Source organism: Apodemus sylvaticus, chromosome 11 (assembly GCF_947179515.1).
Source record: "Apodemus sylvaticus chromosome 11, mApoSyl1.1, whole genome shotgun sequence".
NCBI lineage: Eukaryota > Metazoa > Chordata > Mammalia > Rodentia > Muridae > Apodemus > Apodemus sylvaticus.
Genome location: NC_067482.1, coordinates 7111844 through 7138105, shown reverse-complemented (window position 1 = coordinate 7138105; position 26262 = coordinate 7111844). Strand labels below are relative to the sequence as shown.

The 26262-nt window shown below is 42.6% G+C and overlaps 1 protein-coding gene across 6 annotated transcripts in view; it reads left to right on the top strand.

Annotated features, from left to right (window-relative positions):
* Arhgap24 (Rho GTPase activating protein 24) overlaps positions 1-26262 on the top strand; it is a 413886-nt gene that overhangs the window by 287554 nt on the left and 100070 nt on the right. The window contains exon 1 of one of the 6 annotated variants that reach the window (XM_052198155.1): positions 548-766. The exons of the other annotated variants lie outside the window; for them this stretch is intronic. The gene's annotated coding sequence lies outside the window, so the exon portion shown is untranslated. Of the gene's footprint in view, positions 1-547; positions 767-26262 lie in introns of those variants that run through there. 6 annotated transcript variants of the gene reach the window in all.

The window sequence follows — 26262 nt, the reverse complement described above, 5'->3', positions numbered from 1 at the left end:
GAGACAGACAGAGACAGACAGACACACACAGAGACAGAGAGACAGAGAGACATAGAAAGAAACAGAGACAGACAGAAACAGACACATACAGAGACAGAGACAAACAGACACACAGAGAGAGACACACAGAGAGAGACAGAAAGACATAAAGACAGAGACAGAAACAGACACACACAGACACAGAGAAAGACCGAGAAAGAGATACAGAGAGACAGAGAGAAAAAGAGACAGAGACAGAGAGACAGACAGATACACACACACACACACAGAGAGAGAGAGAGAGAGAGAGAGAGAGAGAGAGAGCTCCTTTCTTGAAGCCTGCCCCCGGCTTGGCTGATTGGCTCGGTGCCATTTCTGAATCTCAGCTTCCCTGTTCTCTGACCTCCTATTGTCCCAGCTCTGATTTATGGGGCTTAGCCTCTCTCCAAAGGCAAGGTGTCTGGAGTTTAGGGTCTTTACTTCACGGCCCCTCCCCTTCTCCCCGCCCCCTGCCCCATCTGCTTGTGTTCACCTTGTAGTAACCTTGCAGAACTCAGCATTTTTTACCTGGGCTCAATAGCCAGGGACTCCACTGGAGCTGAGAGAGGGAGAGAGCCAGCCGTGGTTTCCATTCCTGGGTGATGGAGTCATGGGAGAAACTGCGCTGAGCGAACAGAGTGGGACCTGAGCCGGCTCGACTGAGCGCAGCGCTAAGCCGCTCAGGACAGAGCAGCTGCTGTCTCTCCCAGCCTGCATCTGTCACTGACCACTGAAGTGTGTGTGCAAGGTGAGAGCGAGCGGGGGTTCGTCTTTAATTTGGAGGCAGATTGCCAGGTATGGCTGTTGATTGTGCTTCATAATTGGGGGGTCCTACATCACCACAAATTCAGGTCGTGGGCTGCCTGTGGCTTTATCTATGCCCTTGTCTGCTGTCCGAGGCCGTTCTGCTCTCCACAGTGCGTCTGGATCATGGCAACAGATTGGACGTGGAGCTGCTTTTCCTCCCTGCAACGTGGTCATTAAGCGTTGTCCCCTTGAGTCCTTCCGTTAATCGCTGCTACCAAGTGGCATAGCCGTCCTTCGGCAGGTTCAGTGCTTATGGAAAGGCGTGTGAAACTGATTTAGGCGCAAGTCTGAAATACTGTCTTTAAGTTCGTGATGTGATGTGTTCTTTGTTTACCCACATTCAAGGCACTGAAACTTTCTAAAGTGGAGTCTCCTAGTCAGAAGCAGTGTGGGGTTTCTATGAATTTGCTTATGAGAATGAAACTACTTGGTCATCTGTGGTGTGTGTGTGTGTGTGTGTGTGCGTGTTATCACATGCTTGGGTGATTTTAAAATATCTCAGAAGCAAAAGAAAATCCAATAGCTAGTTCTTATCCTCTGATATGCTTCTAATTAACCTAGCAGCACGTAAGCTGTTTCTGTGAGTACGCCAAAATTGTACAACTTCGAGTTTTGTGACTGCTAGCTACTGCAGATACTCTGTGGGCTTGTGGAAGTGTGTGGGAACGTAGCATGTATCCTAAGTTCCAACAACAGGAACTAAAGCATGTTCTTGGGTAAACAGATGGCCCTTAATCCTTAGCCACTTCAGTAGGTCAGTGACTAAACCAAACCTATAAAACTTATGAGGGAGGTGCATGGTTTTGTAGTGACTAAATATATATTTAGCACATTTTCAGTTGTGAGTCACACTTCAGAAAAGGGGAAGATTAGCATTCAGGTTTTGTGTAAGTAGGATTAGAAAAAAATTAGGAAGGCTAATTAGGAAAGGGCACAGTACTAACTGAAGAGCGATTAGAAAAAAGGAGCGAAGCACCCTACCTCCTCAGATGCTGCACTTCTAATCGAAAGGACAACGCCATTCCTAAGGGAATTCAGGGTCAGCAGAAATGAAGCCATGCGCAAACATTTTTAATAAAACATGCTGTCACCCTGTGAAATGTATTTATCCATACTACTTAAGTAGGATTCTGGTGCATAGAGTAAGACAACATAAATACCTTTAAATTAGGTATTTATTAGGTATTAACCAGTAGGTGGGCTTTGAAAATGAATAAGGTGACTATGTTTAATTAGAATCAAATTCAGATGAAAGTTATTTAAAACAATCAACAGGTAATATACAATGTCAAAATGGTTGTTTCTCCTGTTGTTGGCCTAGCAAGAATGTTTGGAAGCCCCAAGCCAGAAGGGCAGGCCTGGCTCCACATACAAAGGGAGCGCCTCACACCTTAGACATCTTGTTCCTGTGGTTTCAGACTCTAAGATGCTGTGAGCCATTCACAGGAATAACCTGGCTCTGCCCTCTGCGTGATTTCCAAGTTAATCGGAACAGCACAGTTCCAGGTCACAGCTGCGGACTGAGGGGACAGAGGGCCCATCATGGCTGTTCTCTTGTTGAACCCTTGACTCTGCTGGCTGTCTCCTGCCACAGTCCGCAGTTTGGCTCACTTGTTTTAAGTGCTTAGAATGACTGCGTGGTGGAAAGACGTGCTTCTCCCTGTGAAGGAAACACAGGAGCATCCATTGCTCCCTGATGACACCAGGCTCAGATGTTCAAGTGTGGCCCATGCTCATCTTTCCCGCAAAAGGTTGGGCGCTCGCCCTGGATGAGACCCAATCAGCCCAAGCTGAGGAGAAGGACCTTGTGTGGTGTCTCTGTTTATTATTAAATGGTAAGCTGACTTCATGAAAAGAGATCCAGAAAGTTTGCGTATGAAAGGCCCTGGTCTCAAAGCACACAGCCTATTCAAACACATTTACTCTGATGTAATTAAACTCCCTTAACGAAAGGGAAAAGTAAACTTCATGAATCTTAGCATGCAGTGTTGTTGCTTCCACTGTTCTTTCTTTCAGAGTTAGTTTTTTTTTTTTTTAATCAAGGCTTTAAAGTTTCTACTACGGCCTTAATGTATTAAATGACACTTCTTTTGATTTGTATCATGGAGCAGTCTATACATTGGTGAGATGTCAGCAATGCTTTATGCGTTAAGAGGAACCCAGACTTCTCAGAGGTCGCATAATCTGCTCACTGCCTGAACAGAGAAACATGGTCAGTGTGCAGGCAACGGTTCTCCCTTGGGCCAGGCATGCCTGTGATTCATGTGAGGGCCTGTAAACCGAGATGGATCCTCTCCACTGAATGACACAGTGCTTTGTTATGTTGGGTTGAGGACCGTCTGGTACGTGGAGGTGGCTTACCATACACGTGGTAACTTTGCTCTGGTACTTTAGCCACTAACTTCTATTTATCAGCTTCTTTCAATGGTGTATAGATTCCCGTTGGAGAGTGAACTTGTGCAGAGCTCCTGAGGCTTATTCCTGGACTCCTTAGGTAGGCCTAAGTTATGCAGAAAAGGCATGCCTATAAACAGAGAGTATGATAAGACTATTTCTTTGGGGGTGTGTCCTTCTGAGGCCAGTGTCCTGATAGTCACGGGCTCTTTGGTAGATTTTGGGGATATAAGTGATAGGAAGCTGAATTAGGAAGAGATGAGGCTCAAGGTTGTTCTTTGGAGACAGACTGAAGACATTTCTTGCATATCTGCTTAAAAGACCTTTATTTGGAGAAAGAGCTTCGTGGTGCCCAGGATAACCTCAGACATGCTGTGTAACGTCAGGTAGCCTTGAACTTGGGATCTTCCTGCCTCCCCTTCTGGGGAGCAAAGATTACAGCCAGGTAATACCCTCTTCTGTTTACTGCAGTTTGTGAGTTAAAACTGAGGGCTTTTTGAATGCTAAAAAGCATTTTAGTAACTGGCCTGCATCCCTGATTGCTGACCTTATTTGTCTTAAAGTCAATGTCTTCTAAGGAAGAAGGAAGGGTGATTCCCAGAAGAGTGTAACCATGGTTATCATCATAGGAGGTATCCAAGGAATTGGTGGTTCCTTTTCAAAATGCTTAGGACCATGACTGTAGTTTGAGTTTTGTTTTGGTTGTTGTTATTGTTTTGAATTTTGGCATATTTGTATATGTATGACATTTCTTGAGTATAGGACTTGACTCTATCCATGATGATCATTTTGCTTTCATGGGTATTTTATGCTTAAATAATCTGGAGGTAATTCCACACATATTCTTAGGGCTTGTGGATTGACAGCAGTTTGCTACTGGAGGTCATGATTAATATTTTCCATTTGTGGTATTAGGTCAGTGTCCAAGAAGCAACACTTTAGAGAACTTTGTAGCTGGGATTTAAAAATTGGAGGTGTGTATTTATATATTATGATCAACATAAATCCTTTTTAAATATCTGAGTTATTCCTATTAGACAGGTTTAGAAAAGAGACTCATCTTGCCACAGACACAATTTTAAAGAAAATGCTAATTGTCAACCAAATGTAAACTCTGTTTAATAACTCAAACATTCCTATCAGTGTACAATTTCAGGAATCATCAAGACACTGGGCCATAGTTCTGTGATGCAGGGACAGCTTAGTACATGTGAGGCCTGTGTTCAATCCCTAAGACCCACTACCACATATGTACAAACTCCTACTACCAAAATGGTCACTGAGACATGTAGTTAGTTATATTTCTACTAAATATGTCATTCTTCATGAAGAAATCATGGCCAAGTATCCAATGGCATATTGGGCTTTATGAGAATTTCCAAGGCTTACTACTTGAGTATTTTTTAAAGCAATGAAAACATGCTTTTATTATCCTCTTTGGTGGACTATTTTGAAGATCACCATGCTTTACATGTCTTGATAATGAAGTATTAAATAAGTATGTCTTGTAACTCAGTCTCATGAGGAATAGAGCCTATGACATGAGTCATTGGATCATGCCAGTATATCTAGAGGTATTATTTTGTAGCTATAAAGAACCATCTTCCCTTGTTTCTAAGTTCTTGTACTAATTTCCCCCTGAGTGTCAATACTGTAAACTACTGAAAAGCTGGATGAGCAATGAATCCTCTTTATTAAATGACCTTAGTATATTTGCTGCCCCGTACAGCTATTTATTATTTCAGATAGATCTCAACAGTAAACATTTCCAAATGAGGGTTCTAGTCACTCTCCTATTAGGTTGGAATTACTTAAGAGAATGAGCTCTGTGTAAATTCACCATTCAGTTTTGCTTTAAACCATTATTTGGCATGGTAGTTATTCGACAAATATTCTCTTTTTTTAATTTGATATATTCTCTATTTACATTTCAAATGATTTCCCCTTTCCTGGATCCCCCTTCCCTGAAAGTCCCATAAACCCTCTTCCCTCCCCCTGTTCCCCAATCCACCCCTTCCCACTTACCTTTCCTGGTATTCCCCTACACTGCTGCACTGAGCCTTTCCAGGACCAGGGTCCTCTCCTTCCTTCTTCTTGGGCATCATTTGATATGTGAATTGTTTCTTGGGTATTCTGAGCTTCTGGGTTAATATCCGCTTATCAGTGAGTGCATACCATGTGTGTTCTTTTGTGACTGGATCACCTCACTCAGGATGACATTCTCCAGTTCCACCCACTTGTCTAAGAATTCCACGAATTCATTGTTTTTAATAGCTGAGTAGTATTCCATAATGTAAATATACCACACTTTCTGTATCCATTCCATTGAGGGACAATTCATAAGTGAAAGTAAATGAATAAACCAACCAAGCATTGGGTTAAAATTGTCTAAAGGTTTATTACAAACCTTTTATGCTTTTCAGTTTGATTTTCATAAACAAATTTGAGAAAGAATATCAAAATGATGTTGAGCATTGTGACCCAACAAAAGCTCAATTCCCCATCCCACACAAGCGTCCACATCCAGCTATACCTAGACTGGCAAGCATAACATGTGTCAAGACGTGTGTGAAATAGTTAGAAATCCAGCTTTGAGCTGACCTGGCAAAGTGTCATTGCAATGTTCCTGCTTCTGATCTCAGAAACAGTACGTGTGCGCATTAGGGAGTAGAACAAGATGGTTAGCTTAAAAATAGGATAAATTCATATTTCCACTCCTGCTTTGACAGAATGAGAACCTCAGGATCACAACATTTCCACTTGAAATCTACCTTTTTGTCCATTAAATATTTTAAAAAGGAGAAAATGCATTTCTTGTTTGAATGGAAACGGAATGTCTTAACTCACTGTTTTCTTTTTCCATTCCAGTGACAGAGTGGTATTTTCTGCTGGAATTTAGTATATAAACATGTGAAATTTCAAAGCCAGGGGAAAGGAAGAGTCAGTAATAAGAAGTATCAAAAACTGGTACAGGGACAAACTTGTAAAAAAAATATCTGATACACGAAAATCAATGTACAGGAGTCAAAGACATAAAATGTGAAGCTGAGAGTATTCTAGGAGTGGGTTTAAGCATGAATACTTGCATAAGTAGATGTTATACAATGTTTCCAATCTGCCACAAGCAAGGGGGTCAGAGGCACTCTGCTGGAGGAGAAATGAGGGGTCCACCGTGGCCGTCTTCTCTACAGATGCCCCAGTGTTCCCTCGTGCCTTTCAAAGTCCCCAGGACCAGTGAAGGGGTGGTTAAGGCACGTGCTCTATACCAGACTCACGTGAGTGTTAGATGAAAAGCTAGAGGCCGTTGTCTTGCTCAGTCTGTTGCTGATTCTATGTCCCAGACTTGGCTGAGGCCACCCAGTGGGGTTGCAGGATTCTGATCTGGAATTCTCCTCATTGGGGTAATGGAATGGGGAGTTGTGAGTTGTGTGTGAGCCCTGCAGAGGTATCAGGCTGGGCTGTACCGAACTCCAAGCTATTAAAGATTCTGAGCAGTGAGATGGTGAGCTTCAGCTGAAAAAGCTTTCTTTCATCTGAGACTGTGATTTCTCATTTTCACTTTCTGTTCTTCCAGCTGATTTCCTTATCCTGGAATTCACTCTAGTTACCCCACCCATCCCCCACCCCTGCCTCCGCCGCCGCTGCTCCTCCCTAGCCCACCATGACCTCCTACAGCATCTCACACCACACCCTGACCTGGTCACAGAGACACATCAGTCACGCTCAGCTTCCCAGACTTGCAGCCTGTCTAGAGCAATGTGCAACATTCCCAGCAACAGATTAAGGCAAATCCACAGAACTTCAAAAGCTGCGGCCACTCAAGGAGGCCACCTAGTTATACTTTCAATTTCTGCCTGTGGGTTTGTATTGGTTAAGAAACCCATATGTGTTTTTTAAACATTTTGAAGTCTAATTGGAACTTGGGAAGGGTGCGGTCACTGTTAGAAGCAATCAGTGATAAAATTAGTCAGAGTGCTAGACGTGAGGGTCAGATGTGTGCACGCTAAAATATCCGAGTGCAACACTCAGAGCTCACTGGATGTTAGCAGAGGGTGAGCTTAACTATCAGAAATAAGGGAAGTGAGTGGAAAATGGAGAGGGAACCATGATGATCAGAGAACTTTTTAACCAGTCTTTTTAGCGATGACTCCTGTCCGCCAGCAGTTCTGACACACTGTCATACTCAGAAGAGACACTCACCTACGTTTGATGATGAACATGTAAGAATGAGACGGAGGCAGAGGGATGAAGAACAAGAAAGTGCCTGGAAAAGTCTTTTAAACACCACCAAGATGTCTTATCTAAACGCTCTGGGTTATATTTATCTAAGGTTCAAATCCCTCCTTGATTCCCCACCCCCACTCACAGCACAAGGCCACAACAAATAGTGAAGTGTGGGCACGCTGACTGTAGGAGTGCATTAGCGGTCTATAGGGAGAACAAAGTGAGAAACTCGTGTGCTTTGAACACACAGAGTGTGATACACCTGCTAAATCAAAGGGCAAGAAGCCCAAGTCTGAGGTTTCTAGCAGAAATCAAGGGGTGAGCACGAGCCCCAAGCTACAGGACCATTTGTCAGGGACAAATATCGCTTGTTCCTCAGTTTGTGATATGTTTCTTCCAATGGTCCTTGCTCACTAATAGCAATATCACCTCTGTGTGAAAGCCCAGACTCTCCCACAGGTTATGAATGCTCTGTCAGAATGGTAGCAGCCCCCAATGGGGAAGGACTGAGACAATGCAAATGAACTCAATCCTCAAGTGTACTGGCCAAGTACCAGAAGTCAGGTCTATGCTCCCCCTTCATTACATTCACATTCATGTTCTGATTCATCTAAAGTAGACACATTCACGTGGCCCGTGCTGATGCCCAATACATCCCCTGAGGAGAAACAGGCAGATAATGAGTTCAAAACTAGTTTGAGGAAGTTTGAAGCTAGCCTGAGCTACATAAGATTCTATTTGAAAATGGAAAACAAGAGATCAAATAACATTCCATAATACTCCACAAGTTATTAGTCATCTGGTCTTTTGAGAACTGTATTTATTGCAAGTCTGATTTGCAGAACTTCATTACTGAACCAGTGAGATTTATTTAATATTTCCTCTTCCTCCTCTTTGTCTTCCTCCTTTTTCTCCTCCTCCTCTTTCCTCTTTCTCATCTTCTTTCTCCTTCTTTTCTTCATTGAGACAAAGTCTCACGTATTCCAGACTGGCCTCAAGTTTATTATTTAGCCCAAGAATAACCTTGAACTTTTGATCTCCCAGCCTTAGTCTGTTGCATGATAGGATTATAGGCCCCATTCACCAGGCTGTTTATGCAGTATTAGCCATTTACATAGAAATTGAAACAGAGGCTTTGTGAGACTTGCCAAGCACTCTACCAGCTGAGCCGCGTCTCCAGAGCTCTTGCCCGGGTCTTAACAAATAAATCCTTATGGATTTATTTTCTTTCATTGCATGCTTACTAACTCTCATGGTATGGTCATCAGAAAGCAAGCTTCATTTCTTTATGGAATGACTCCCAAAGAAAAGTAATTGTCCTGATTCTCAAATAATTCTCAAATAAATCTTGCTATAAAAGGGGGCAGGGAGATGGAATTAAAGGAAAGGTTCTATACCGGCATAGTTTTGAATAAATTATAGAGGTCAAATGTGGCTGATTTGACGGTGTAGGGAAGAATATCATTGTCACTGACAGTGCTCAGAAGATCAATGCCACAGTGTTATGTTTGTGAGCCATTGTCTCCATGGTCTTCCCATTATAACCAAGTGTGACAGTGCATCTTATTTGTGTCACCGAGTAATAGAAAGGAAACAATCAGATCAAGATTTCTTTCCCAGATTCTGGATGAAGAGCCATGCTCTCCTTTGTTAAGGATGGCTGTTGTCACCCAGTGTCCCTTCATGTCACCTTCTCCATGTGCATGTGTCTCTGTGTCTCAATTTCTCATTTGGATAAGGACACCAGACTTATGGCATTTGCGTGTCTGAAAGTACCCTCTACCCTCTAAGTGACTGAGCAGGCATGGCAAACCCCTGACTCAGTTCAGCTTTGTTGCCCTGCAACAGGTTGCCCTTGCCTAAAATTGCAGATCAGTCGGAAGCTGTGGTTATGAAGGTCACGTGATGACAGGCACAGAAAAGTTTAAAATTAAAGAGACTGAGCTAAACTTTGTCCCAAGCCATCTTGGGCAAGAGCTTATAATAGCAGCAGAACAAATGTAGAATCACAAGAGGAGGTCAAAAGTGAGGCTCCCATTGGGTAGGGCCTTGGTATGGCACAGGCATAGGACACAAAAGTAAATTATGAGGAGGGGTCTGCTCCCCTAAGACTCAGAACGTAAGAAACACACAATGTACTTTATACCCTGATCCTAGTAAAACCATTGTGCTGTGTATAACATAGCAAACGACTTCCCTATGTATGAATGAAGCTTTGGGATAGAAAACTGGATGCTCTTGTGTGACCATTGGGGCTCACATCTGTTGCACTGTCCATGAATGCAATAGGAGAAACACTTTAAAAGTCTTCACGAGCCTTCTTTAGTGGTCTTTAAATGTTGTGTTGCATGGCAGGAGTGACGACCACATGTGCCAGCCACTTTCCTAAGTGCTCTCCACACCCAAACGCTTTTTATTTCTCACCAGAGTGCTATAAATAACAGATAGAGGAATTAGGCAGTAGAGGAAGTTGAGAGAGAGGCTAACCAGACTCCAGTCAACCCTTGGCTGACTCAGAGCTCAAATCCGATCCCACAACCTGTGGCTTAACCACAATGGATACTGGTTCTCAAGAGAGACGTGATCTTTCTGAATCCGCCTTTAGAACCCCAAAATAACTGGGCTAAAATGTGTGTTTTAAAAGGCTTTCATTGCAGTTATTTTTGCAGATAAGTGCTACCCCCGCCCCGACGTTATTTGCACTGTCCTTCCTTGCACAGCATGCTTTGAGGCACATTTTATTTTAGATACAATCCAATGAGCAGCCGCTGAAGCGCCTGTGCCCCACCTTGCAGCCTTGCCCTGGACCTGCTTCCTTCTGTTCCCTCCCCTGGCAGATTTTTTGCTCATCCTTTCCCTGATGCCTCCTGCTCTACCGAGCCAGGCCATGTTGTCATTCTCTGTTGAGATTCTCGTCTGTTTGAAGTTCTCACAGACAGCATAAGTGGTGTGCAGCAACCTGACCATGCTTTCTGGTGTTTCCATGAACAATTAATTAGCTTAGAGCATGGCCAGTGGATTTCTGATCCCTACGTGGTTGCAGACAGAAGGAAAAACATGGCAAGGAACTAAAAGGAGCAGCTGTCCCATTGCTTTTGAAAACAGTACGGAAGCATAAGAGAATCCATAAAATTAATTATGCAAATTATATCAAACATTAAAAGTAGTAATTTAAAGTGTATAATTCATAAATGTTCCTTGCCTCAATGAAGAACCTTATTCAAAGAGGGAAGCATATATATCTATCTGTATCTATCTCTCTCTATATATATCCATATCCGTATACACATAGACATACACACATACATATACACATATACACATGCACATATATATACACATATACACATATACACATATACATATACACATATACACATACACATATACACATACACATACACATATGCATATGCATATACATATACACATATACATATCTTAATTATGTGCCAGAATATGGAAACTGTCTATCATTCAACTATTTTAACTGTTATCAATACTGTTTACTCAAAATTGAATCCCCCAACAGCATTTATGTCTGCATGTAACTTATTACTAAAGATAAAGCATTAATCCAACACACACACACATATACATATAACATCAAACTTTCTCTCCCGGCTTCTGGATGAAGACCCACGCTCTCCTTAGCTGAAGATGGCTGTTTCCACCTGTGTCCTTTTATGTCACCTTCTCCATGTGCATCTGTCTCTGTGTCTAAATTTCTTATTTGGATAAGGACACCAGATTTATGGCATTTGCATGTCTGAAAGTACCCTCTAAGTGACTGAGCAGGCATGGCAAACTCCTGACTCAGTTCAGTTTTGCTAAATATATATGTAATATTTTAGGCTTACAAAAGATATTAGAGCAGTGCTTTGAACTGAAGATGAGTTGGAAGGTACCAAGCACACATCAGAATAAACTTTCACTCATGTGACAGGTGAGATCAAAGAAGCACATTGTGCATCAAACCGACATTTGCTACATTTGATTGCTCTGATAAAATACTAAGGCCTAAAGCAACTTCAAGATAAGCTGTTCATTTTGACTTACAATTAAAATGGATGAGACCATGATAGCATGGGGGCATGACAGCAAGTGGCTGGGGGCAGGGTCAACAGTACTGGAATCTAAGAGATGGAGTCTTTAGCTGCACATAGGACCAGAGAGAACACTGGGAGTGGGGTGGCTGCCCTCCCCTAAAGCCCTCCCTGAGCACCATACTTGCTCTACCAAGATTCCACCTCCTAATAGTGTCCTAAATTCCTCAAATAGTACCACCTTCTAAGGACCTTGTGTTCAGATAATTGCTCCTCTAGAGGACATTTTCTTTTCAACCACAGCACTAGGTAAACTTTAAAACATGTTTAAGTTAACTGGTTCCAACTTCACAATTTATTAGAGACCCAAGGAATAATGTTCAGAGCTATATTCTAAATACTGTCTCCAAGAACAAAGGATGTATGAATGAGAGGTATGGAAAGGAGATACAGTTAGGGAAGGACGGGGCCTTTTGTCCTCTCAGGTCCAATGATCATGTGGTCCTGTGACTGCTCTGCAGTTGACCTGTGACATTCTCCACGTTTCTGTCTCACTCCTTATTATTTGTGTCCAATGATTCATTTATCACTCATGCTGCTGTGAATATAAGGTTTGGGATTTGTAGTGGGGCTGGGTTTGGTGCTTTGGGTTCTAGACTGAAAGAGAAACATGGCATTTTCAAAGTGGAAGGTTGTTATGACTCCTCACAGAGGTTCTTCCTGTAATGAACTAACACTCGTGAAATACAGCTTCTATAAATCAAAATTCAATTAATGTTTTTAGCATTGTGACACAACTTGTTGGTAATGGCTTCAAAGTTGGCTTATAGTCATTTATCTTGTCACTGATCAGCAGTTCATTCATGTTACAAATCTCATGGGTGAAGGACACAGCAGTTAGAGAGCTGAATCAATTACCCAAGCAGACGGCATATAGCAATGTATCACACATAGAAGTGCTGATTATCTTAAATGTCTTGGTTCATTCTGGTCTCTTCTTTTAGGATCTCTAAAGCAATATCAAGACCATGAAAATAGAACCCCTGAAAGGGCTGCTGTAATAGCTGGTAGAGACGGAACAGTGGCTGTCCTTTATTAGACCTACCTGTTATTATTTTTAAGTGAGATTCAGAGTAATTGTTTAGTAGACTACTTCCATTTAGTAGAACACAAGCTTGTTGCTAGATTGAGTCCTGAGGTGTGTTAAAAACACAGAGTCACTGGTGATGGAAAATAATCATTATGAAACTGTGATTATGGAACTAATAACGGGGAGGAAGGCATGGTAAGGTCATTTTAAGTTGTCATTTTTAAAATAGTTTTGGCAGACTATCTATTCTCAATGACAGGATAAAAGATGGTGTTCCATGCGATGCTTGGTAATTTAGTAAAGAGCCTGCCAATCTCTTGCAACTCATCTTGCAACTTACTCTTGGAACACAGTGAACTGGAGTTTGTTCTTAACACATTTTTGAGGAGAATGGATGGTCCTTTGCCTCATTCTGGGGGCATAGGAGAGCTTCCGAACTAAATCTGGATCCAACCCCAAAATGTAACCCATGTCCTCATTTCTTTTATATTGATTATTTTATTCATTTACATTTTAAATGCTATTCCCTCTTCTGCCAAATCCCTATCCTATCCTCCCTGCCCCTGTTTCTATGAGGGTACTCCCCCACCCACCAACCCACCCAGCCACTCCTGCCTCACTGCACTAGCATTCCCCTACACTGGGGCATCAAGCCTCCACAGGACCACGGGCCTCCCCTCCCATTGATGCCAGATAAGGTAATCCTCTGCTACATATGCAGCTGGAGCCATGGGTCCCTCCATGTATACTCTTTTGTTGGTAGTTTAGTCTCTGGGAGCTCTGGGGGGAGTCTCATTGGTTGATATTGTTGTTTTTCTTATGGGGTTGCAAACCCCTTCAGCTCCCTCAGTCCCTCCCCTAACTCCTCCACTGGGGTCCCCGTGCTCAGTCTGATGGTTGGCTGGGAGCATCCACATCTGTCTATACAGACTCTGGCAGAGTTTCTCAAGGGACAGCTATACCAGGCTCCTGTCAACAAGTGCTTCTTGGCATCAGCAATAGTGTCTCGGTTTGGTATCTGCAGATGGGATGGAACCCTGGGCAGGTTGTTGTCTGTATGGCCTTTCCTTTTTAGTCTGCTCCACTCTTTGTCCCTGTATTTCCTTTAGACAGGAACAATTCTGGGTAAATATTTTTGAGATGGGTGGGTGACCCCATCCCTCAACTGGGGCCTGTGTCTATCCAAATGGATATGGTCTCTACAGGTTCTCTCTCCCCTTTGTTGGGTATTTCAGCTAAAGTCCTCCCTGTTGGGTCCTGGGAACCTCTTGCTTTCCTGGCATCTGGGACTTTCTAGTGGCTACCCTCAGTTCCCCTTCCCCCACTGCTACATACCATGTCCTTGTGACTAAGCTGCCTTTGTCCTTTACTCAAATCTCTCTACTTATGATTTTTTGTTTCTTTTAACCAGACATACCTTTTTAAATTTTCTATATCCTTTGTTTACCCTCCTCTTTTGAAAACATAAAAGCATATGGTTTGAGGCTTTGCTTGGTAGGTGAGAATACTTGTGTTCACTTTTCTGATTCAAAGAGAGGGACTGAAAACACATAACATATATTAAGAGGAACTTCCTTACTGACAGAAGCCACACAACGCATAGTGCCTTGGAGCCCACGCTCAGACACTGGCTACTGAGATAAATCCCTCGGACTCTTTAGTTTTATCACCTGTAAAGAAGGATTAATAAGATGACCTCATCTGCCAATGACGAGAATTGAATAGCTCTGGCTGATGGAAGCCCAGTGTGTACACTACACACTCGAAATGACTTAGTTTGCTTTCTGATGTGGTGACAAGCATATGTCCAAAGCAATGTGGAGAGTCAAGTATCTATTTCAGTTTAAAGATTTCAGCCCATCATCTGAGAACATCAGCGCACACCCTCAAGCAGGAACAGAAGCAGAAACCACTGAGGAGTGCTGCTTCCTGGTTCACTCACTGGCTCCTGCTCTGATAGCTCTGTCTATACACCAAGTGCCACCTGCTAGACACGTTGCTGCTAAGGATACTTAGGCCCTTCTTAGATAAGGTACAAAATACCCATGGGAGGAGATACGGAGACAAAGTGTGGAGCAGAGACTGGAGGAAAGGCCATCCAGAGACTGCCCCACCTGGAGATCCATCCCATGTACAGTCACCAAACCCAGACACTATTGTGGATGCCAACAAATGCTTACTGACAGGAGCCTAATATAGCTGTCTCCGGAGAAGTTCTGCCAGTACCTGACAAATACAGAGGTGGGTGCTCTCAGCCAACCATTGGACTGAGCACAAGATCCCCAACGGAGGACCTAGAGAAAGGACCCAAGGAGCTGATATGTTTGCAGCCCCATAGGAGGAACAACAATAGGAACCAACCAGTACCTCCAGAGCTCCCAGGGGCTAAACCACCAACCAAAGAGTACACATGGAGGGACCCATGGCTCCAGCCACATATGTAGCAGAGGATGGCCTTATTGGACATCAAAAGGAGGAGAAGCCCTTGGTCCTGAGATGACTCGATGGCCCAGTATAGGGGAATGCCAGGACAGGGAAACAGGAGTGGGTGGGTTGGTGAGCAGGGGGAGGGGGAAAGGATAGGGGATTGCTGGAGGGGAAACAAGGAAAGGGGAAAACATTTGAAATTTAAATAAAGAAAATATCTTTTTTTAATGAAAAAAAAAAAGAAACAATGCTACCTAAAGTGAGCTAGGCCCACCCCAATCCATCTTCAAGCAAGAGGATGCCCTGCAGACACACCCACAGGTCAACCTGATCTGACACTTGTTTAGTTAAGGCTCCCACTTCCCAGGTGACTCCAGGCTGTGTCAAGTCGACCGTAAGAATTAACTGGGTCAGTCAGATACTATCATTATATTTTACTGTCACAGTAGTTTGGTTTTTATTTCACTTTGTTATTAGAGTTCTCTCTCCCTGTAAAATTAAAGTCGTCCAGGATGCATACAGCAGATAAGATTGAATGTCATCTTGTCACAGTGGGGAGAAGGATTCCTTCTTACCTTATCCAAGTGCACCTGTGTACCAAGCACACTGGAAAACTTTCCACAGACCCAGTCTTCAGCAGCAGGCTTGTTGGTGTCTAGAGACTGGATAAGAGACATAGTTCTGAACATTTAAGTATCAGTAATAAACATGGGTAGCCTTTGCTGTGTAGCAGGCATGTCGCCTTTCTAAGTGTTTTCACAAGCCAGATAACGTCACTATCTTCCCAGGCTTAAAAGCAGATACGACAAGCAAGGGTATAATGTGTCCTTTAAACCCTTGGCTACATCAGATGTAATGTAAGGAACACTTTTCCTGTTGTGCTTGTATCTCATGTATGCTATAGAGAAGTGACATGGGGGGGGGTCACATACACACCCCTCAAAAGGAACTTTCTTTTTTTTAAATACAGTAAATGAGCATATAGAAATATATTCATCTTCTGCCTAACCTCATTACTGAATATCGTATAAAGGAATTAATGTCATGTGTACTTTAGGCGATATAAGAATGTAGATTTCTTTTTTCTTTCTATGATATTCTACAGCAGGCTCTCAAGCCAGGGCATCTGAAGTAAAATCCCGATACATGCCCCTCAGGGAACTCTGTGTATATTACTTGTCCTGTAGCTCCTACACATCCCCTTCCACAGATTATGATACTTTACACACCATAACCTGAGACTAAGGAGCAGGCAACGTAAAGTATTTTTACATTGTTGTTACAAGATGGTAAGATAAGTCCACTAGGGCTATGAGCTGTTTAAACTGCCACTTTGCCCCAATGTGGTCTCCTCAAACAAGGGGCAATAAAGAAAACAATCCCATTATTCCAGGGCCAGGGATCCAGTGTGACAGAAGACCTGGCAGGCCACATTGCATACACGTCAGCTGTGGCAGAAATTAGTCAACATTGTTTATACAGCGTTTGGTTTGTGATGTCTGGGTGACCAGCTGTCTGGAAAAAGAAGAACAGGGCTTCCTTTTTCTCTTTAGTGCGGTGGGCCAGCCAGCTGGCATTCGGGACCGGTGGGGACAACTGCATTCTCACAGTGTGACCAGTGGATTCCATGTCTCACTGGGTCTCTCCACACTCCTGGCAGGTGTTGTCATAACCTTGAAGGATCCCTGGGGAGCCCAGGTCAAATGACAGCAAAAAACCTCACAGTCATTTGTATGAGCCTTGCTCCAAGTCTAACATAATGCCAAACTACTGACTGCTTTGGATAATGTCATAGATTCTCACCATTGGCAGGCTGTAATTAACAGATAAAACTAAGAATTCTGTCTGAAAAACTGTTAGGATTCTGTCTAAGCTCCACCCCACAGTTACCTGGCAACAGTCAGGTAGGTCTGGCCCACTGTAAAAGGGGCTGGCTGCTTGCCCCTCCTCTACCCTATACTCTCTTACTCTCTTGTCTCTCTCTCTTTCCTCTTTCCTCCTTGGGCTCTCCTCTCTCCCCATTCCTTCCCCCCCCCCTTCGCCTCTACTTCTCTACTCTCTCCCTCTCTCTCTCTGCCTTTCTCTGCCTCTACTACCCCCTTAACTCCCCTCCCCAAGCCCCAAATAAACTCTATTCTATACTATACTGTCCTGTGTCTGGTCCCTCAGGGGGAAGGGATGCCTCAGCATGGGCCCGCTGAGGCGCCCCCTTCCCCCATACCTTTCTCACACCTCTTTATTTTTTTATAAACACATCATCTGGAGGCGTGCAACCATATGTACAGTGAGATGTTTGGAAATTTTATACACAAGTCTTTGTTAAGGAATGTTGTATAAGTTTTCCCCATCAATAATTTACCCAAAAATTTGTTGCACTTCTTGTTTCTATTTCTTTTTGATTCCCCCTATAATTTACATATAATTTACACATGTATGCCTTACCCATAAGCTAATGAAGGAGAAGAAAATTAGGGGAAGGGAAAAATATTAAGTAGCTGTGTCTGAGATTTTCAATGTATGAAAAACTGTGCTGAGGATTAGAAGCAGATTTGTATTGTGTGTGTTAGTAGGAATTGGGTTAACAGGGCTGGAGAGAGGGCTCAGGCTTACATGTATTACTTCTCTTGCAGAGGACTCAGCTTTGGCTCTTAGCATCTACATTGTAGCTTACAAGCACTTGAAACTCAAGTTCCAGGGGATCCAACATGTTATCAGGCCTCCAAGTACACCAGGAACACATGGTCCACATACATGCAAGCAAAACACTCAATATACACAAAAGAAAAAATAAAGTCTTAAAAAAGCAAAAATGGAACTTATGAAAAGGAATACATTTAGTTATATTATTTATAAAACATGGGAGGCACCATTGGAACTTTTACGGTTGCCATTAAGCTTATAGAAGATTAGCTTCACGGTATACCGTTTTCCATTTAGGCTAATGCTGCCATTAAAACACTCCATCACTTATTAGTTCTTCTGTTCTCTCTTTGTCTAATCCTGTAAATGGGTTAACAGAACTAAATATTATTTAAATAATGAGAAATGTATTATAAGTTCTTCCACTAACTTTGATATATACTAACAAAGAGCTAATACCTGCAGTAAGTGCAAATTATAGAAGCTAAGGAAACACATGATCAGACAATTTGATGATAAAGTTGTGATTTTACCATTTGCGTCTACTGACCCCATTCATTGTAGATTAGAAGGTATGTTTGGGGTTTCACTCATCCATATATATATAGGGTTTTATGCTTAAGAAATGTCTATTAAAGTACACTACATATAGTACAGAGTGAATAAAATCAACTTCAGATAAATTATAATTTACCATCAGGAAATATAATTTTTCCAAAATAATTTTTTTGAAATATTAGGGGCAAGTATTTATTTACATAGAAGTAAGAAAAACCTTAAAACGTGGGAATGTACAACTAAATGCATAAAATTTCATCAGTGGAATTTTAAAACCTAGTATTGGATAATTAAATACAACAGACAATATGCAAAGCCTGTTAAGGGTAACTTGATCGCAGAGTTTTAACTTTTCATTGTTTAGGGAATGTTATGATGAACCTTGACTTTTTAATTTCCTTGTGAAAGAGTAAATGAGGCTTATGAAAGAATAAAACATCTCACCAACGGACCACTTATGTAGCAAATATGAGCTCTGGGGTTTGGTCCCCTCTGTCAGAACCAAGAACAGGGCTCGACAAAGTAGCACACCTGACACACAGCTATAACTCCTCTCTGTAATATAGTTTTCAATGTCTTTATTGACATCAGCATTGTTAGTAGCATTAATGTTTGTCTGGATAAACATTAGCGCCAGCCATCTTGGGGAGAAAGGTGATTATTTTTTAGCTTAAGCAGCTCAGGTCAGCAGCCATGAATGAAGAACAGAAGGGCGGGAACCTAAGCAGAGGCTGTAAAGTGTCTGCTGACTGGCTTGCTCCCTCTGGCTTGCTCAGCCTGTCTCCTCATGCAACTCAGAAGCCCCTGTTCAGAGACAGCACTGCCCCCAGTGAGCGAGACCCTCCCACGTCAATCACGCCGGGACAATACTCCTCAGACTTGACCACAGGTCAGTTTCATGGAGGCATTTTCTCAAATAAGAGGTCCTCCTGCCCAGGTGTAGGCTTGCGTCAAATTGACGAAAGGCAGCCAGCACAGTATTGTTGGCCGTTCATCGTGATGGAACGGGGAGGGAGCGTTTATAAAATAGGGTTAGGATTTCCTCCTAAGAGGAAAAGCTTCGTCAGGAAGCACGGGCATACCGCGCTGAACATAGTCTCCAACAGAGCGTGCTCCTGGGGGTGGGAACAAAGGACCGGTCACTCGTTGCCTGTAGCCACAGCTCTGTGCCCAGCTGCCTGCATACTGCACAGTATCAACAAATGCTTATGAAATGAATATACGAAATGTTTATCCAATTCACAAACTACTAACTTTGGGGCAGCATTCTGCGTGTATAGAATAAAATAAAAAGCTCTCCTCAGGATCTCTCTGGACAGTGTTGTCAGCTGGAATAAGTCCTCACCCCGACCCCATAAACACCACAATGTTTCTACTGTTTAGTAAGTTAAAATTTGGTAGTCTCGGTACTTATATAAAAGACTCAATACCAGAACGACTTCCAGGACACCTTCCCTAAGACTCACCTCTGGGCCGCTCCACCCACACCACAGATGCAGTTGTGCATCCTACTCTGGTGAAAAATTGGTAAGTGTTTGTTAGCACGAGACTGGTGGTGTACCTTGTAATGTTTTGTTTGTGGTATTTTTTTTAACATTTCTGTTTATCCAGTTGAGAAATGTGGAAGAAGGATACCCAGAGGGAAGTTTTATAAGGATGGGTTATTATGGCTGTGGGTATGAAGGATGGGGACTAGATGTGGGCAGGAGGCAGAGGAACGTGTGGCCTGGCTTCTTCCCTCCAGTGCCCTGTTCCCACTGCTGTAAGATGCATCAGACGTGCACAGAGTCTGGCTGTGCTGATCCACGGATGGAGAGGACGTTCTTCTGAGTTGGACACTTTCCTACCGGAATGGCTAGGAAGCCATCGCCTGCCCTTTGTCAGGGAGAGGGCTGTGTTAATTAGAGCCAATTTTCATGCTCCTATTTGTTTGGGGTGAAGGTCACTTGTCAGAATTCCAGAATTGCTTTCCCCAGCAAGTCATGTGGCGATTTTAGTTAGGAAAAGCGGCACAGGTTCTTCAGAAAACCTTCAAGCCCAGTTACGGTGTTTCAGCGGGGACGGCGGAGCTCTCTGTGTGACTGCAGCTCATAGTCTATGATAGCTAGTATATAATCCAGGCAAGGCAATCTAAATCATTTTTTTCTTCAGGGAGTCTCAGTACCAGCCAGTTGCTGAAGCAAAGGGGAGGCATTCTGAGGGTCTGGAGCATCGTGGGCTATTTTAAGAATCACTGGGCACAAGATCCACACTAAAACTTACCGAGGTTTTGTCCACCTGCAGGAGATTTCTGCTCTTTGCTTGATGGTTCAGTCTCTGGGAGCCCCCAGGAGCCCACCTTGTGGAGTCTCTATCCCCTTCGGGTCCCTCGATCCTTCCCCCAACTCTTCCACAAGAGTGGGAGTAGCATCAGTTTTATGAGGCATTTGTGCTTGTAGGACCTACCTCTGCATGAAGCCTGTCTTGCTCCTAGAGAAGCCACGTGACCGCCATCACCCTCACATGCTGTTAGACAGCCAGGTCACTGGGACATACATCATTTCCTCCACCTGTTTGGGATGTAACCACATAAAGTCTCGAGTTAATTGATTTCCTAAATATTTTAGCTAATGGCAACTGAGCGGCTGAGTGAGGCTGCTGTGGGCATTCAGGGCCAGACTGAGCCGTTTGCCATGTGTATGTTAATTTTTTGAGAATTCTGCTTTGTATGTTCCTAATTTGTGCCATGTGAAGTCCCCAGCAGGGGGTCCTGGTGCCACACAGCCATGCCCTGCCTGCTCCTGCCAGTTTAATAAGTGCTCTATGACATTTCATTGTATTTTGAATATTCATTTCCTTGGTGAAAAATGGTGCATCGTGTCTGTTTAGATATATTTTAATCTATTGAATATCTTCTTTTCCTAAGTGCTCAAGTATTTAAATATTTAACCCATTTATATGTGATGTTATTATTTTATCGTATGAGCACTTTGTATCTTAAACTGTAAGGACTTCCTCGGGTATGAGTGCTGCAAACGCTTTCCTACAGTTTGGAGCTCTTGTTTTCTATGATTTCTAAGAACAGAAGTTTCACATTGGTGAGCTCGAATTCGTCTCCATGTGTGTGTAGTTGATGAGATAGAAATCGCAGAAATGGAAGCAGAGGTTTCCTTTACTGTAAAGCCTGAGTGCATGGAGCTCAGTAAACCACAAATACCTTCATGTATAGATACACAGTAACAAAAAGAAAATGTTACTGTCTTAGTTTTATTACCTATGTATTACTTTAGAAAATGTAGTTATTAAAGGAAATTATTTAAACCGAGAAGTGGAGGGACCGTTCTTGTAATTCCAATTTGCCCTTCTTAGTAATTTCCCTAAACATTTTACAGCTGTTTCTATTACTATATTTAGTCGTGAATGTAATACTTTCGCTAAAAATTCAATCGTATTCTTTTTGGAAACTTGCTTTATATTTAGACAGAATATCGTATTACTCATGAATGCATCTCATAAACATAAACAAGAAAAATGTAAACAAAAGTGTAAAAAGGAAACAGTTTCCCACAGGGCCACAGTGGTTGTTCCCCTTTGTGCTACTGGCATCATGAGGCGCATGCAGCAAGGGCAGACTGAGCATTTGCTCCTCCCTCTGCTCTAGACACTGAGGGCATGGGAAGCTTCAAAGCCAAATCATTGCTCCCTAGGACCTTGTCACCCAGGGCAGCGAATCCAACCAGTAGCAAGCAAAAAATTCCGTGATGGTTCATGACTAGGAGAAAAGGAGCTTGCATGAATATGTATTTGGATTCACCGAGTTCTAAGGAGAAAACTTTGGAGTCCATACACAAGGAAACGGGCTGTAGCACATAAGATTTCTAGGAGGAAACTACCCACATGGCTGTTCTCAAATAACCCAGCTCTGCAGGACAGTGCGTGTACCAATCAATTTAAAAATGAGAAGGTCTGGTTTGCAACTTCAAATTTACAATCAACATTCATTGGGATACATAGTTTCCTAAGATCAATTCAGTTTAGCTTATAGCATTTTATTTAAATGTTGTTTTTATTTTTTGAGATTATAATATAGATGTAACATGTCCAGCCAAACCCGCTCATATTGTGCTCTCTTCCTTGCCCTGCCCTTTCAAACTTACAATCATCTTTCCTTACTTGTTGTTACAAATATGTGTATGTGTGTGTATTCCTAAGTATACAAATAAAACCTTCCTTGTCCATATAATATTTCTTATACATGTTCAGGACTGACCATTTTGTATTGGACAACCATTTGGTGCACTCTTCTCTGAGGAAGACTATTTCTCCTGATCCCAGCATTCCTTGGTTGTTTGTAGTTCTTTTCTAGATCCAAAGCCTTATGAGTTCTCTTCCTTCTGCTTTAGCATACCTATTGTCATACTAACTGCATGCCACCTCATTCAGGACATGTTCAGGCAGCCATGTTGGTGAGACTGCATGAATGCAGCTTCTGATGTTTCTGGAAGACACAGTCTCACAACAAAGTTCCTTTTCTTCTGGGTCTCACAGTCCTTCTCCCTCTTCCCCAGTGATCCCTGTGCCTCAGAGTACTTGTGATGAGCAGGTATCAGCTGGGACTGGGTTCCACACTCTTCCCTTGATAAGTTGTGGTTTTTCTGTGATGTTTTTCTGTGCATTGCAAAGAGACTGCCTTGATGAGGGTGAGGACTACACTTAACCATGAATATGAGGGCAAATATTTGGAATGTAGCGAGTGATCATGCTGGCTTAGTAAAGTGCTAATCATACATTCTCCTTCAAGATCCCTGACTTCACTAGCTCTAGACTGTAGGCTAGGCGTTCAGTACCAGGATCAACGCCCTATTACTGAGCTATTGGTCTTACATTCGATTAAAGGACTGTAGACTTATCATTCAGAAAAGGTCTCTGTACAGTTTTCATGGTGAGACTCTTTCTATCCCCTGATGGTTGGAAAATTCTAGGTTGTGCTTTTGTATAAAGAAGGAAGAAACCATGGAACTCTTGACTTCCTCACCCCACTGAGAAACGAAACAGGTACATGGACTTTGGTTAATCTGTCTCTGAGTTTAAAAATACACAAAGACAGTGGTTACGACTGTGCCATTTAGGGAGGTCCAGAGGATCCCATAGAAGCAAGTCAGCTGTTGTGGCAGAAGGGCTACCACACTTCCAGACTATTTGTTATTAATAATGCATGACTACAAAATAATAATTTCTTAGACGTTCTTTCTTCCTATAAAAATTCTGTGAAATAATACGGAACAAAGGGGGCAACTGGATGCCTACATGGGCCGGTTGCTTTTCATATATAATTTAGGAATTTTTCAAGATTGTCTTTTGTATATGAATGTTCATTCCTCTAAGTTTGGAGAGAGAGAGAGAGAGAGAGAGAGAGAGAGAGAGAGAGAGAGAGAGAGAGAGAGAGAAAGAGAGAGAGCACATTTGTGCTTGTGAAGCAGAAGCATCTGAAGGAACCTGGCCCCTTAGCTGGTCCCCAGAGGCCCTAACATCAGGTGCCAGGGCAGCGGCAGCGTCTGGTTTTTGTCATGGTTTTTGTCATTGTTTATTTTAAAGCCTTTAGTGATGCATAGTGGTGCTTCCTGTCCTGATGTTGTGGAATTTTTTCAATCCTAGTATGTGTATTGGGCCATTGTGATGTGTCTCCTTGCACACAGCAGTCCCATTTGTCTGACAATAATCACACACTCTCAGGGCAACTCCGTTGCATTCATAGGCACAGTGTTGGACAAGCCTGAACCAAGTGATTCACATAAGAGAGTAGATCAGTAGCTAGCAAGGTGGCGAGGCTGTGCCTCTGTGCACACACTGAATCCTAAAAGCAACGTCACGGAGAAAGAGACACCATTTGTACTTATTCCCAGCCTATCTTTGGGCGTCTATGTAGTACTGCTCTTCTACATACTCATGTCCCAAGAGTTAGCGTTTATAATTGTAAAAAAGCATTTTTCCCAGGGACAAGGTTGTCATTCTCCCTGGTATGAAGCAGGCTTGGCACTCTGATAAGCATTATGCCCGTGGAGGCCTTTAATATTTAATGCTGAGATCATAGAGGTGTTGGCCTCAGAGAGAGAGAGAGCAGTAAATTATAAAAAACACCCAGAAGCTTGGGTCAAATGAATCAGAACAATTGATTTTCCTCTCAAACAGGAGCTTGCCATGGAAAGTGTTTTAATATGACAGAGACGGGGCCAAGAATCTTAGCTGTAGGATGAATGAAGCATGGAAGACAAATTGCAGGGAGAGGCACAATTTATGGAGAGTATAACAGGCAGCTATGGGGGGGCAGGGAATGGGGTGACATTGAAATATGATGTGACGGGAGGCTGGTGTGCATTCCAGGGAAACCATGAGAGAAGCCGTGACAGACCCACAGCTTAGAGGTGGTCTCTCCAAAACCAAACATTACATACACATATTCCTGTGAAATCTCTTTATTACAGTTTAATACTAAATCTGTCAGTCCTCTTGCCAAGGGATGAGCCTTCCATAGTTTGTTGTGGGGCCCGTTCTGCTAGGACAGCCAGATCAGTGGGCTAGAACTGGAGGCTTTGATTGCTTGCGCCTCTGTGAAACTCAAAGCTACTTTGCAATAGACTGTCCACACGGAGCTAAGAGCCAATTGCTAACAGAATAAGGCATGAAAAATATCTAGAGCTCCTGAGGACAGGACAGTTATAAAGTAACAACTGACTGGGAGTGGATTTATTATTGTCCTCAAGGTGCAATTTGAAGTAATTTGTCAGTCACGAATGAAGTTGGTCATCACAGAAAGCAGTTGTAGACATCCATCTTATCTTTCCTTTAGTTGTGAAAAGGAATCACGATAGCATCTTTCTGTTCATCATATTTTGTAAACAGGTTATGTAACAATATTGTCTAAAGTTTTCTTACTGAATTTTCAATAAGATCCCTGGGAAGAAATGGTTATGTTTAATACTTTCTCACATGCATTCTATCAACATTTTTTTACCCTGTGTAGTTTTCATGTATTTCGCCTTACTAAATCATATACCATGATATTTTCTGCATACCTCACACATAGTCTCTTCTTCTAAATCTCAAAAGTAAATTATTTTCTTTTAAAGGGAACCCTGTTAACCCCAGAGTATCAAAGGGAAAGAGTTGTCTCGTAATAGATATAATCCTAACAACACAACGAGAACAAACACACAGAACTTAGATACAACATAAGCACTAACCTGCCTTGTTCCCCTATCTCTTGCTGGTTATTGTAGTATCACTATTTTTTATTTACTTAACTTTCATATGTGAATGCTAACAAATTGTCCTTTTCTCTTATAAGAATAGCCTAACAGGAGGGAGCGGACATGAGGGAGAACCGTAAAATACAAAATGGCGCACTGTGCTGTGGGTAGCGCATTGGTTTGTGTGCATTTCCTCAGTCCAAGCGTAGAGTTTGATAACCTGGGTCTTATCTCTCCCTCTTCCCTGTCTCACTGGAACATCACCCCCCCCCACCCTAGGCTGCTGATCACCAGATTCCCTGGTGAGGACTTCCTGCTGTGTGGACGCCTGCTGACCTCTGCAGAGGAAGCAAGGCATGAAACTCCACACGGAGTTCTCTGTTCAGGCCTGTTGCCAGTGAGTGCAGTTAAGCAAGAGAAAGGACCAAGTAGCACTTACCAAATGTTTGTCATTTTCCTTGTAAAATATTATGTCATCATCTCTTTTCTTTGTATGTTTTCACCATCTTAACCCCAACCTTTGTCTTTCTATCCCACAACGCATGCACAATGCCCAGAGTGATGTTTAAAAGAGTCTCACATCAGCTAAGGTTTTTTCCTGACCGAGAACACTAAAAATAAATATAGACTTACAATTTCCCCATAATACCTTCCTTTTACAAACAGCTCATCCCCAGTGCATTTACGCAGTGACTCTGAATAGTCCCATAATTTGAACTATCCCACCTCAGACATATATTAGCTGAAGTGGAAGTGTTCTCTGTTACTTGGTAAAGAAATCCCTCTGAGAAATTTCCCTTGCTGCTAAGCTTGTCAAGTCCTGCACCCACCG